The 13,809-nt window shown below is 40.2% G+C and overlaps 1 long non-coding RNA gene across 2 annotated transcripts; it reads left to right on the top strand.

Moving 5' to 3' along the window:
* The first annotated feature begins 521 nt into the window (after positions 1–521).
* LOC123500509 lies at positions 522–2,202 on the top strand. Of its 2 annotated transcripts, none has more exons than XR_006673355.1 (3): positions 522–801; positions 1,154–1,250; positions 2,146–2,202. It is a non-coding gene; the product is annotated as an uncharacterized LOC123500509 (long non-coding RNA). The 2 variants fall into 2 exon arrangements; XR_006673356.1 differs by lacking the exon at positions 2,146–2,202 and adding an exon at positions 1,753–1,792.
* Positions 2,203–13,809: the final 11,607 nt, after the last annotated feature.

The following is a 13,809-nucleotide window of genomic DNA, read 5'->3' as shown; positions in this document are numbered from 1 at the left end:
GAGAGAGAGAGAGAGAGAGAGAGAGAGAGAGAGAGAGTAAAAGAGAGACTATATAAGCAATAGGAATGAGATTAACAAAGAGAACATCCAATCCAAATTTGGAGAAGAGGTAAGAACTAACAACAAGAGTAATAGACATAAAAAAAAGTAAAAATATAAATAAGTAAGAGAAAAAAGTAAATAAATAGCAAATAATACTGACATCTCTCTCTCTCTCTCTCTCTGGTTCATTTTCCTCACCGCTAACCTTGTCACGAATACTCTGCGTGACGTCACCCTTGATGTCCCCGCCCACCCACACCCGCCTCCACACACCCTGTCCTCTCGTACCCCCTCCTCCCGCCCTCGCTCACCGCCCCGTGTGCCCGTGATTAGTCTGCGCCCGGGGAGAGAAATTTTTTTTCCCAAACGATTTGGAGTGTGGGGGCGGGGCTTAAGTGATGCGTGTGTAGAGAAAACGAATTTTATGGTTAACTTAATGATAATATTTTATTAACAATCTCTCTCTCTCTCTCTCTCTCTCTCTCTCTCTCTCTCTCTCTCTCTCTCTCTCTTGATTATGGAATGTATATCTATAACTAAATGAAGGGTTCTCAACTTTGGGGTAGACGTATCTCCTGTGGTAGACTACTGGAGAGGAATTCTGTGGATACGTGACAGGTAATACAATAGTCACTCTTGCTAGTTTTCTATAGATCGCGTCGTTTCTCACGCGTACGAAACAGGTACCGTCATCACAAGCACGACTGTTAACACGCAGATATCAAAAGATTTCCTTCTCTCGTGTGTCATACTTTGAAGGTATGTTTCAAACACTCTTACTTTATATCTTATGTGTAGCCCACTCATTATGTTCATAGTCACAGTATTAAGAGTTCCACTCCACAAGAAGTCTCAATGCAATAGGGTTTTGTGTGGGGTTTGGTGGTCATGAATGACACTTAACAACATTACGTGAGCATATCAGCATCACCTCAGTCATTTAGTTTGAATTTTTGTGCACAATAATACCTACTTCAGCACCCGAGCTGTAGCAAACCAATCTGCATTCTTTCTGCCTATGTAATACGTATATGTAGCTATACTTTCACGTGTAATTTTATTTATCACATTTGTAAGTATGGTAGACTAAAATGCCTGAAACCAATTTTAGGTTTCGAGCATGGAGAATTGTTAAATCAAGAGCAGGTACCGTCATCACAAATAAGACATCAGAAAATTTCCTTCTCTCGTGTGCCATGCCTTGAAAGGTACGTTTCAAACAATTTTACCTTATATCTCAAATGTACTCATTAAGTTTATTAGTCATAGTATAAGAGTTCCACTCCAAGTGGTTGTTTTATATTATATATATATATATATATATATATATATATATATATATATATATATATATATATATATATATATATATATATATATATATATATATATATATATATATATATATATATATATATATTTTGTCACATCGTATGTATTTGGTTATAATTAATATACCCAACCAAAACTTATTATCCAAATCATGTAAATCAGACTGATTAAAACAACTTTTGAAGTGATAGCAGGGGCGAATCTAGGGGTGGGGTTCAACCCTCCCTCTCAGCAATTCCTTTGATGGAACATTGGGGGTAAAATACCACATGATTTTTGGCAAGGGGAAATGTGTTATTTCAGAGAGAGAGAGAGAGAGAGAGAGAGAGAGAGAGAGAGAGAGAGAGAGAGAGAGAGAATAACATGGTATGCTTGTAGGTGGTGAAGTAGAAGTGGCTGGACACTGGAGTATGGAAGAATCATCTAAAATTTTTAAGTCTCCTCTCAGGAAATCAGTCGGTCGGGAAAAGCTTCTCTCAGGAATCCCATTGAAATGCGTGCAATGTGGGCTGTGGCCCCATCTTGCTGGAACCACACGTTTCCATTATCCAGGTCCATATTAATGAGAGCAGGCATAGAAAAACTCCTGAGCATTGTCACATAGCGTTCTGAAGTCACTGTTACGGCACCACCGTTTTCTTGGAAAAAGTAAGGGCCAATGATCCCTACTCTTGACACTTAAACTGGCCTGCGCGCTCACCTGATTTAGCCCCCTGTGATTATTTCCTGTGGGGATATCTCAAATCCCTGGTGTATAACGACCGTCCACAGACCCTGGAAGACCTACAGAACGCCATCCGAACTGAAATAGCCAATATACCGCTCAACATGCTGGAGAGAGTAGACCAAAGCTTCCGAAATCGTCTGAATCAGTGTATTGACAATGGAGGTGGACATTTAAAAGATATTGTCTTTAAAACAGTGTAAAAGTAAATCTCCCATGTTGTGTGAAAGGCATAAAAGAAGAATAAAGAATTGTGAAGTGTGAACAGGTTTTTATTTCATTCTCAAATCGGGAAGTATCCGCGCCCCACCCTGTGTATATATATATATATATATATATATATATATATATATATATATATATATATATATATATATATATATATATATATATATATATATATATATATATATATATATATATATATATATATATATATATATATATATATATATATATATATATATATATATATATATATATATATATATATATATATATATATATATATATATATATATATATATATATATATATATATATATATATATATAGATAGAGAGAGAGAGAGAGAGAGAGAGAGAGAGAGAGAGAGAGAGAGAGAGAGAGAGTCTGTGTACGTGCGAGTAATGTGAGTCTGTCGTAGTTACTCTTCCTATCCACCCGTTTTCTTTTCTGGTAAACACGCTCACCCCTTCCTTCCTTTCCTCTTCCCTATCCAACCAACATCCCAGCCACCACCACCCAGCATCCCCGTGACGTCACTGGGGCGCAGAACTCGGAAAGCAGGATAACCCTGTATTCTCTTAACACTGGGATAGTCTTTTTTCCCCTTCGTCTCATATTGTTTGTACTGGACTCTCATATCAGTGGCACACAGAACACAAAGCTGAACTCACACCCTCGTTGTTGCTGTTGTTTTTTGTGTACATACAAACGAAGAATATCTTACGGTGGTGAGAATGAGTCAAAAGTCAGACACTTGGACGGTCAGTGGGAAGATGAGAGAGAGTATTGAGGCAGCAGAGATGTGGTTTACCAGGAGGCGAGGTTGAGAGAGCAATGGACTGAGAGAGCAATGGAGAGGCCTGGCACTGGTGATCACGGTAAGGACTAGACAGTGACGATACCAGAAGAATGCTAAGAATGGCTTGGGTGGTTAAATAATGCGAGAGCAGTGGATAGGTCTGGCATTGGAAGGGAACCAGTGAGTTCTAGAGGCAGAGTGACAAGATTTCTACATGATTAACTCGAGAATCACTCTTGAAGACCTGTAGGTTTTCAAGACTGGAGGTGAACTGATATTGGTCACCGAGGAGGAAGGGAGAACCAGGATTCATTATTATCTGTTATTCATTTCTTGTTTCATCATCTTGTTTACACACACATTTTCAATTAATCTTGCTCTCATTTCATTTTCGGGAATGTAAAGGAAAACCACTACCACCACCGCCACCGCTGTCAACACAACACAACACAACACAACAACAACAATATCAACATCAACAACATCTATAACGAGAACAACATCAACAACGGTAACTGTAAAGATGATGAAAATATTACTAGTAGTAATAATGATAATGATAATAACAAAAACAACAATGGCAATAATGATAATAATAATAATAATAATAATAATAATAATAATAATAATAATAATAATAATAATAATAATAATAATAATAATAATAATAATAATAATAATAATAATAATAATAATAATAATAATAATAATAATAATAATATAATAATAATAATAATAATAATAATAATAATAATAATAATAATAATAATAATAATAATAATAATAATAATAATAATAATAATAATAATAATAATAATAATAATAATAATAATAATAATAATAATAATAATAATAATAATAATAATAATAATAATAATAATAATAATAATAATAATAATAATAATAATAATAATAATAATAATAATAATAATAATAATAATAATAATAATAATAATAATAATAATAATAATAATAATAATAATAATAATAATAATAATAATAATAATAATAATAATAATAATAATAATAATAGTAATAATAGCAATGATAATAAGAATGCTAGTAATGAATTGAGTAGTTCTCTTAGCAGGTCAGTTTCGCCTTAAACTTTGGATAGTTTCACAATCATTGGTCTTTTTCCTTGTGAAGCGACAGACCCTATTCTGTGAGCTGTGTTTACGTCACTGTCTTGAAGGTTTATTTTCAGTTGTTCTTTTGTCACGTTGAGGATGACAGTTTTGGAGTTTTCTTGGTTTGATTGGTCCGGTAGAGCGGGGCCACTGATGATTACCGTATCTCGTCGCTCATACTGGTCCACTACATCGATGTTGTATTCCAGAGTTTTCACTTTCATTTTCAGCTCATTCACTTCCTTACTTAGGTCTGATATTAGTGAGTCTTTTTGAAAGTTCGTTTTTCAGCATATCGGTTTCTGCTTTGAACTGCTTAGTCAGTAACACTAATTATTTCAACAAGCGACTTGGATTCTTGGGAGAGCGAGTCTAACAAGCTGTTTAATTCCTCCTCGCTTGTTTCGATGTCGAGAGCAGCACCGGCTACAGGGAAGGTGCTTGTTGGGGCTGGCGTGGCTGGTCAGAGGAGCACCTTCTAGCCTTGCTTGAAGTCACCGTGTTACGTCGCGCGGAGGCCATTGCAGAGTCCGTTTGTAGAGGCAGAGTAGTCACACAAAAGTTGTCCGAACTCGCTCGGCGCAGCCAGACAGCTCTTTTAATAGTAGTAGTGGAAAGGAAAGGTCAAGGAGACGTCTGCACTCCAGGAAAGCTCGAGTGAGGATATGGTTACATATGTTCACCAAAGACTAATACCTGGGAACAGAAGAACATAAAGATGCAAAGAGAGGTGATAAAGTGCCTAGATAACATGATAAGAAGACATAGAAGAATTTAACTCTAAGAAAGTAAACTGAGAGAGATGGAAGTAATGGATAATGCTGGGCAGTGGAGCGAGAAAGTGTTACAGTTGACTATGGTTAATGCAATGGAACAGTGGGTGGAGGAGTCATAAAGGTACAGAGGGGAAGAAGAACCATCGTTGCTTGACCTAGTTTTCACAAAGAAAGCAGAGCCCCCTCCAATCATACACCACCTTTGTCCAATGGTGAGAAGTGATCATGTGACATTAGAGATGCAAATTCAGGAGATAAGTTACAGAGATGACTATAAAGGAGTGAGATTAAATTATGCAAGAGCGGATTTAAAAAAATTAAGGATCTATTTTGCTGATATTGAGTGGAGAAATATTATGTACAGAAAGACAGTACAAGGAAAATATGACAAATTCTTACAGAAATATAATAAAGGAGTAAAAAAAATTGTACCTGTTTATAGAGTTAAGAAAAAATACATGCTTGGTACAATGCTAGATGCATACAAGCTGAAAAGGCAAAAGATAAAGTGTGTGTGTGTGTGTGTGTGTGTGTGTGTGTGTGTGTGTGTGTGTGTGTGTGTGTGTGTGTGTGTGTGTGTGTGTGTGTGTGTGTGAGCAAGATTGAGTCAAGCTGGTAATGGCTCGTCTTTTTAAAGTTAATGTGTCATGTTTATCTGTGAAGTGTTTCATTTAATTTCCTTTTTTCCTCTTTCCTAATGGAAGTTCTCATAAAAGATAAACTCCCACACTTTATTGAGTTAGCGGCGGTCACTGCACAGCACCAACACAGTGTACAGTGTACAGTGTACAGTGTACAGTGGGTACAGTGCCCACTCTTGCCTACAGCTCACACAGGATGCCGTGTCAGATTTGTGGGGCATACTTTTTTTTATTGCTGTGTCTTGTACGTGTATATATATACCCTTGTAATGAATGGTTATTCAGAGAGAGAGAGAGAGAGAGAGAGAGAGAGAGAGAGAGAGAGACCTCGGTCGCCTGCTGGTCACCCAGCCAGTCTTCCCCATTACGGAGCGAGCTCAGAGCTCATAGACCAATCTTCGGGTAGGACTGAGACCACAACACACAACACACAACACAAACCGGGAAAGCGAGGCCACAACCTCTCGAGTTACATCCCTTACTTATTTACTGCTAGGTGAACAGGGACCACACATTAAGAGGCTTGCCCATTTGCCTCGCCGCTTACTGGGACTCGAACCCGGGCCTCTCGATTGTGAGTCGAGCGTGCTAACCACTACACGAGAGAGAGAGAGAGAGAGAGAGAGAGAGAGAGAGAGAGAGAGAGAGAGTGTGTGTGTGTTTTGAGGCTCCTGAGATGTGTACTAATAAATATATGTGGTATTTGAATATGTACTAACCAATTTGCAACAAGTTTTGTGACACAGGAACCCAAAATAACTGATGAATTAGCAAGAAATGAACCTAAAACTGGAAAATATTGACAATTTGTAACAGGTCTTATGATAGAGAAAGATCAAAATAACCGATAAACTAAGAACACATGGACTCAAAATGGTTAGATTTGAGTAATGAACTAAATATTGACTTAATTTGTGCTAAGGAGAGTCAAATATAAGTGAATGTACAGTATTTTGTTTATTATTTCTTATCGTTTGGTTTTATGATAGAGAAAGATCAAAACAACTGATAAACTAAGAAGAAATGAACTTAGGATGATTAAATTTGAGGTGTGAAGTAAATATTGGCGTAAGTGATAAAGAGAGTTAATGAAATAAGATCAGTGAATGGAGTTTGTTTATTGTTTTCTTAGAGTTTGGTTTTTATGATAGACAAAGATCAAAATATCTGACGAAATAGGATGAAATGAACTTGAATGATTAAATTTGAGGTGTGAAGTAAATATAGACTCTTGTGATAGATTTTATTACTTTTTTGCTTATTGTTTTCCTTGAGTTTAGTTTTACAATAAAGAAAGATCAAAATAACTGATAAACTAAGAAAAAATGAACTTAGGATGATTAGATTTGAGTAGTGAAGTAAATATTGACTTGTGTGATAAAGAGAGTTAATTAAATAAAATCAGCAAATGTAGTTTGTTTATTTTTTCTTAGAGTTTGGTTTTATGATAAAGAAAGATCAAAACAACTGATATACTAAGAAGAAATGAACTTTGAATGATTAAACTTGAGTAGTGAACTAAATATTGACTTAATTTGTGGTAAGGAGAGTGAAATGTGACTGAATGTATTTTGTTGATTGTTTTCTTACAGTGTAGCATTAAAGGAAGGACGGAAACAACCTGCATTAATGACACTGTACATTTTCATTCTTTTCTATTATTTCCTGTACAAACTTTCACATTTCCTGATTCATTTCCATTGACAACTTTGCAAACATTTATTTATTTTCTTACTTACTCTCATCTTTCTTACAATTCCTTCTTCCTTTCTCCTCCTTCTCTTCCTTCCTTCCTCAGTCACTCAACCTCCTCCTTTCCTTTCATCTCTTCCTCGTTCTCCTTTCCTCCACCCTCTCTGCTCTCTTTCCTCCTCTCCTCTCTCCAATCACTCACCCTCCTTCTTTCCTTCACCTTCTCTCCTCCTTTCCTCCCTCTCTCTCTCTCTCTTCTTCCTCTTTCCTTCTTCAGTCACCCACCTTCCTCCTTCCTTTCCTCCACCTTTTCTCCTTCCTTTCTTCCTCCCACAGTCACCATCATTGCTTCCTTCCTTCCTTCCTTCCTTCCTTCCTCTCCTTTCCAAATCACAAACTCTCCTCTTTCCTTCATCCTCTCCTCTTCTTCCTCTTCTTTCCCAGTCACCCATTCTTCTCCTTTTCTTCACCCTCTCTCCCTCTCTCTTTCTCCTTTCCTTCCACCCACTCTTCTTTCTCTCCTTCACCTTCTCCCTCCTCTCTTTCCTTCTCCAATCACCCTCCTTCTTTCCTCCACCTCTCTCCTCTCTTTTCTCTCTTTCTCTCCTTCCTTTCCCTCATCTCTCTCTTTTTCCTTCCGCTCCCCAATCACTCACCCTCCCTCGTTTCCTTCACTTTCCTTCCCTCTTCCTCTCCAATCACCCACCCTCCTTTGCCTCCCCACTCCTCTCTCTCCTCCCTCAGTCTGTCTCTCTTCACCCTGCGGACTATGTTAGCGTAAGTCTTGGGCTGCTTGAAGAGGGCGCTGATGGAGAAGTGGTGCAGGCCAAGGCTACTCATCTCCTCTATCCTGCTCCTCGTCCTCTTCACTGAGTACTGCAGGACTCGCATGCAGCCCCTGTGTGTGTGGAGAGGGTTAGATTAGGTTAGGAGAGAGAGAGAGAGAGAGAGAGAGAGAGAGAGAGAGAGAGAGAGAGGAGAGAGAGAGAGAGAGAGAGAGAGAGAGAGAGAGAGAGAGAGAGAGAGAGAGAGAGAGAGAGAGAGAGAGAGAGAGAGAGAGAGAGAGAGAGAGATAAGGGGGTCTATTTTGTTTTGATATTGTAAGAGAATATAAATAGATGGATTTTTTCTTTTTTATTGATCATAGAAATGTGGAATGTGTGGAATGTGTGTATGGTTATATGGGGTGTTTAATGTTGAGGGACACACACACACACACACACACACACACACACACACACACACACACACACACACACACACACACACACACACACACACACACACACACACACACACACACACACACACACAGAGACTGCAGCAGATCAAACAGTGAAACACACACCGCGTAGCGTAGTGGTTAGCACGTTCGACTCACAATCGAGAGGGCTGGGTTCGAGTCCCGGAGTCGGCGAGGCAAATGGGCAAGCCTCTTTAATGTGTAGTGGCTGTAGCCCTGTTCACCTAGCAGTAAATAGGTACGGGATGTAACTCGAGGGGTTGTGGCCTCGCTTTCCCGGTGTGTGGAGTGTGTTGTGGTCTCAGTTCTACCCGAAGATCGGTCTATGAGCTCTGAGTTCGCTCCGTAATGGGAAGACTGGCTGGGTGACCAGCAGGCGACCGAGGTGAATTACACACACACACACACACACACACAGGTTTAAATTTACCTTTGTGCGATCAAGTGGCTCCTTTTGGGTTAAACGTGCTTCGTGACTTTCATTGGTATCGCATAGCAGTGGTAGAGCAGGAAACCAGGTAGAAAGGCGTGTTCACCGATAGCACTTATCTCTATTTTTGCACATAGGCAGGTGTGTAATAAGTGTTATCCAAGTGTTGGGATCATCATATGTTCATGCGAACCCTCAATGCCCTCACTTCGCGGATCATTTTTCTCGCTAGTTAGAATCGGCCATTTTAACTAGTCTCTCAGACTAATCCGCCTCCTTATCAATAACAAGTCTCAGTACAATTCGCTCCTCACTCTCAAGTCTCGTAACTAGAGTAATCCGGATCCCTCTTAATGCCGTAACTCTCTAGTTTACCCTCATTAGTGATTGTACTCATAAGTGTTTACTTAAGTATAATCTAGGTAATTTCCAAGGTTGCCTTTATTATCACTCTGCCAAGTTCCTCACTTAAGTAATTCGCTTATCATTTTTTTTGTTGTGGTTTAACATCTATTTAATATGGCTTCCGCTCAGTTTAACGTTGAAGATTTTTGTGCCGACCCTTCTCTGGAACAACTTAAAGATGCTAATATAAAGAAGGACCAATGGAAGACCATCGCTAAACATTTTGATGTTCCCATCACGTCTCAGATGACTAAAGAGGTCATTAAGAATGTAGTTGTTGAACATCTAGTGCAAGAAGGTCAGTTGCTAGGAAATGCCATAGAAGAGTTAACTCCCATGTCAGCCTCTACGAGGACTATAATACACAGTCCCCAGGAAGAACAGGATAAGAGTAGGATAAGTCAATGGGAAATTGAGAAGCTTAAACTAGAATACCGGATGCATGAAAAACAAATGCAATTACAGGCAGAAAAAGAAGCAAAAGAAATGCAACTACAGGAAAAACAAATGCAACTACAGGCAGAAGATAAAGATAAAGAGAGAGAATTACGGGAAAGACAAATGCAACTACAGGCAGAAAAGGAAGAGAGAGAATTTCAGTTACAACTTAAAAGGCAGGAGAAAGAGTCAGAAATTCAGGAGTTAGCCCTACGAAATGACGCTAAGTTTAGAGGGGAAGAAATAGATATAAAGAAACAGTTAGCAAGCTTTAATCCTGCTACAGCTGCTCCGCTAGTTCCCCCTTTTGATGAATCTGATGTTGACGGGTCATTTCGCGCTTTTGAGAGCATTGCTAATAGGAATAAATGGCCCAAGGATCAGTGGGTGTCTCTCCTTGTCCCTAAGCTAGTAGGAAAAGCTTATAGGGTATACAACGGCCTTAGTGATGAGGTAGAATATGAAGAGATCAAAGGTAACATTCTAGACGCCTACTCTATCACTTCTGATGGATACAGACAACAGTTTCGAAAGTATGTGAAACCAGAGTCTCACACCTATGTTGAATTCGCTAGTGAGAAACTAAGACAATTTAAGAAATGGTTAGCCGCTCTTAACATTACCACCTTTTCGGAGTTGCTCAATCTAATGGTCCTGGAAGAATGGAAGAACAAGTTACCATTTAATATTCTGAGGCATGTGGAAGAACGGGGAGAGTGATCTTATGTCTGCCGCTAAAGTGGCTGATGCGTTTGCTTTGTTGATGGGATCCCTGGGTAGTAGAGGTCGTGGTTCACTGTCTAATGTTAGGTCCTCCTTTGGGGAAGGTTTTGGGGGCGGGTGGTAAGCCAACCGGATTCTCGCCAAATGCATATAATTCCCCCTGGTGTACATACTGTAAGAAGCCAGGTCACACGATCCAGAAATGTAGACACCCAAATTGCAAGGGTTCTCAACGTCAATTTTCTTTTGTGGCCCCTAGACCTAACACATTTGAGAACAAGAAACCAGTGGCCCTAGCTAACCCTGTCAACTCTCCTCTAGAACTTTATGACTCGTACATGTATCAAGGTAAAGTGTCCCTGACTGATGGTAAAGACAAGGCAATAAATATCAAGGTTCTGCGTGATACAGGTGCTGCCCAATCCATCTTAAGGGAAGATGTCATCCCTAACATCAAACAGGCTTTCACTGGGAGAAGGTGATCCTTACAGGTCTCGAATCACAGCTCTCCTATCCCTTGGCTAATATTAGCTTACAGTGCCCGTTCATTTCAGGAGAGGTTGAGGTAGCCATTAAACCTGGTGAACTGCCAGTACCGGGGTACATCTTGTACTGGGTAATGATCTTGTGGGTAACTTGGCTGTTCCAAACTTAATTGTTCTTGATTCTCCCTTAACAGAAAGTCCCACTAAGACCCTGGACGAAACATCCCCTCACTTCTTCCCAGTGTGTGCAGTCACCAGGTCTCAGTCCAAGTCCCCTGCCCTTTCATCACCTCCTCCACCAATGATTGCCTCTACTGACAACTTGTATAATGACATCATTTCAAAGGAGAATTTGATTAATGCTCAGGAACAGGATCTCACTTTGGCTAAGATCAGGCATGTTGCCAGTGAGACAAAGGATATGTCTAAATTGCCTTGTTTTTATTATCAGGAAGGAGTCCTGATGCGTGCCTACAGACCTCCTGAACTGAAACAACTAGACACCTGGTCAGAAACACATCAAGTTGTCATCCCTTGTCTGTAAGACCAGCCATTATAGAACTAGCTCATGATGGATTGTCAGGTCATCTAGGCATCCAAAAAACCTACAAGAAGGCTCTTCAACATTTTTTTGGCCAGGAATGAAAAAGGATGTGTCACACTATGTAAAAACATGTCACATATGTCAAATTGTGGGTAAGCCTAACGAACGCCTTGTGCCAGCTCCTCTGACGCCTATTCCAGTTCAGACGGAGCCCTTCGAAAAGATCATACTAGACTGCGTAGGGCCCTTACCCAAAACCAAACGAGGGAATCAGTATTTGTTAACCCTCATGGATCCCACTACCAGGTACCCTGAAGCATTCCCTCTTAAGAACATCACATCAAAGACCATTGTAAAACATCTAATACATTTTTTCACCTCGGTAGGAATTCCAAAACAAATTCAGTCTGACAAGGGTAGCAATTTCACTAGCCATTTTTTCCAACAGATAGTGAATGAGCTAAACATCGACCATGTTACCTCCTCGGCTTACCACCCCAATCCCAAGGCTGTCTGGAGCGGTTTCACCAAACATTAAAATCCATGATGAAGAAGTATTGCTTGGAGCATCAAGGAGACTGGGATGAAAGTATTTCTTTCCTTCTCTTCGCTTTAAGAGAATCTCCTCAAGATTCTTTAGGTTACTCCCTTTTGAATTACTCTATGGTAGACAGATCAGGGGCCTCTCAAAATATTAAAGGATCAATGGTTTACTCAAAATACTCCTTCAAGCCCCAGTGTGTCTGACTACATCAGTAACCTTAAGAATAAAATCAGTGAAGTCAGATCTTTGCTAAATCAAACTTCCTCAAATCTCAAACTAAAATGCAACAGAATTCTCTTCCCAAATCTGTCATGAGAAGTTTCAAACCAGGAGACAAGGTTTTACTTTTCTCCCCACTCCAGGCAATGCTCTTCACAGTAAGTTCATGGGACCTTATGTTGTGGCTCAAAAACTAAGTCCATTAAATTATGTGGTCCACACTCCTGACCGTCGTAAGGATTCCCAACTTGTTCATATTAATCTAATGAAACCTTACCACTCCAGAGAACCAGAGGACGACTTGTCTCGCGCTGTACCTGTATGTCTGGTAGGGAAGGAGTCTGGTCCTGTGCCCCCCGAGGAAGAGTCCGACATCGAATTCCTCTTCTCGTCACCTAAAGGACGCCCCTCAAACAGCCAAATCATGTCCAACCTGGATGAGGTGTTTCTTTCCTTAACACCTTCACAACAGTCTGATCTTAAAAAGTTATTGCTAGACTTTTCTGAAATCACAGGTGACCTTCCAGGAGTTTGTAATACTATCCAACATGACATAACATTAACATCTAACGACATCAAGCCTATAAGACAACCAGCCTATCGCATTTCACCCATTAAAAGAGACTTGATGAAAAAAGAGGTAGACTATCTGCTCTGTCATCACCTTGCAGAACCTAGTATATCTCCTTGGGCTTCTCCTGCCTGTTAACATCTAAGCCAGATGGTAGTAGTCGATTTTGCACCGACTACCGGAAATTAAATAAAGTGACGGTGCCAGACTCCTACCCATTGCCCTTGATAGAGGACCTTATAGATAGTATAGGAGTAGCCAAATTTGTAACCACTATAGACTTGCTTAAAGGTTACTACCAGATTCCCTCTCGGACGAGGCCCAAATAATATCCGCCTTCATCACTCCCTTCGGACTATACCAATACACAGTGATGCCCTTTGGATTGTCTAATGCTCCTGCCACCTTCCAGAGGGCTATAAATTACATAACTCAGGACTTGGAGGGAACATCCGCGTATCTGGACGACCTGGTGGTGACTGCAGACGACTGGGCAACACATCTGACCCGTCTTCGGAGGCTGATGGGTCGGTTGCAGGAAGCCGGGCTTACCATCAACCTGGCCAAGTCCACCTTCGGGAAGTCTACGGTGGTCTACCTGGGACATGTGGTGGGGAACGGCAAGGTTCACCCCAAGAGAGCTAACGTGAGGCCATCCTTGGCTTCCCTGTTCCTACCACCAGGAAAGCTCTCATGAGGTTCTTGGGGATGGCTGGGTTTTACAGACGCTTCTGTAAGAACTTCTCCACCCTGGCCGCCCCCTTGACGGACCTTCTCAGCACTTCCGTCCCCTTCCACTGGACCCCGGCCTGTGACCAAGCCTTCAAACACCTCAAGGCGTTT

This window comes from Portunus trituberculatus, unplaced genomic scaffold (genome assembly GCF_017591435.1).
Source record: "Portunus trituberculatus isolate SZX2019 unplaced genomic scaffold, ASM1759143v1 PGA_scaffold_371__1_contigs__length_42619, whole genome shotgun sequence".
In the NCBI taxonomy this organism is placed as follows: Eukaryota; Metazoa; Arthropoda; class Malacostraca; order Decapoda; family Portunidae; genus Portunus; species Portunus trituberculatus.
The sequence above is the reverse complement of the archived record's forward strand: the minus strand, read 5'-3'. Positions and strand labels throughout refer to the sequence as shown.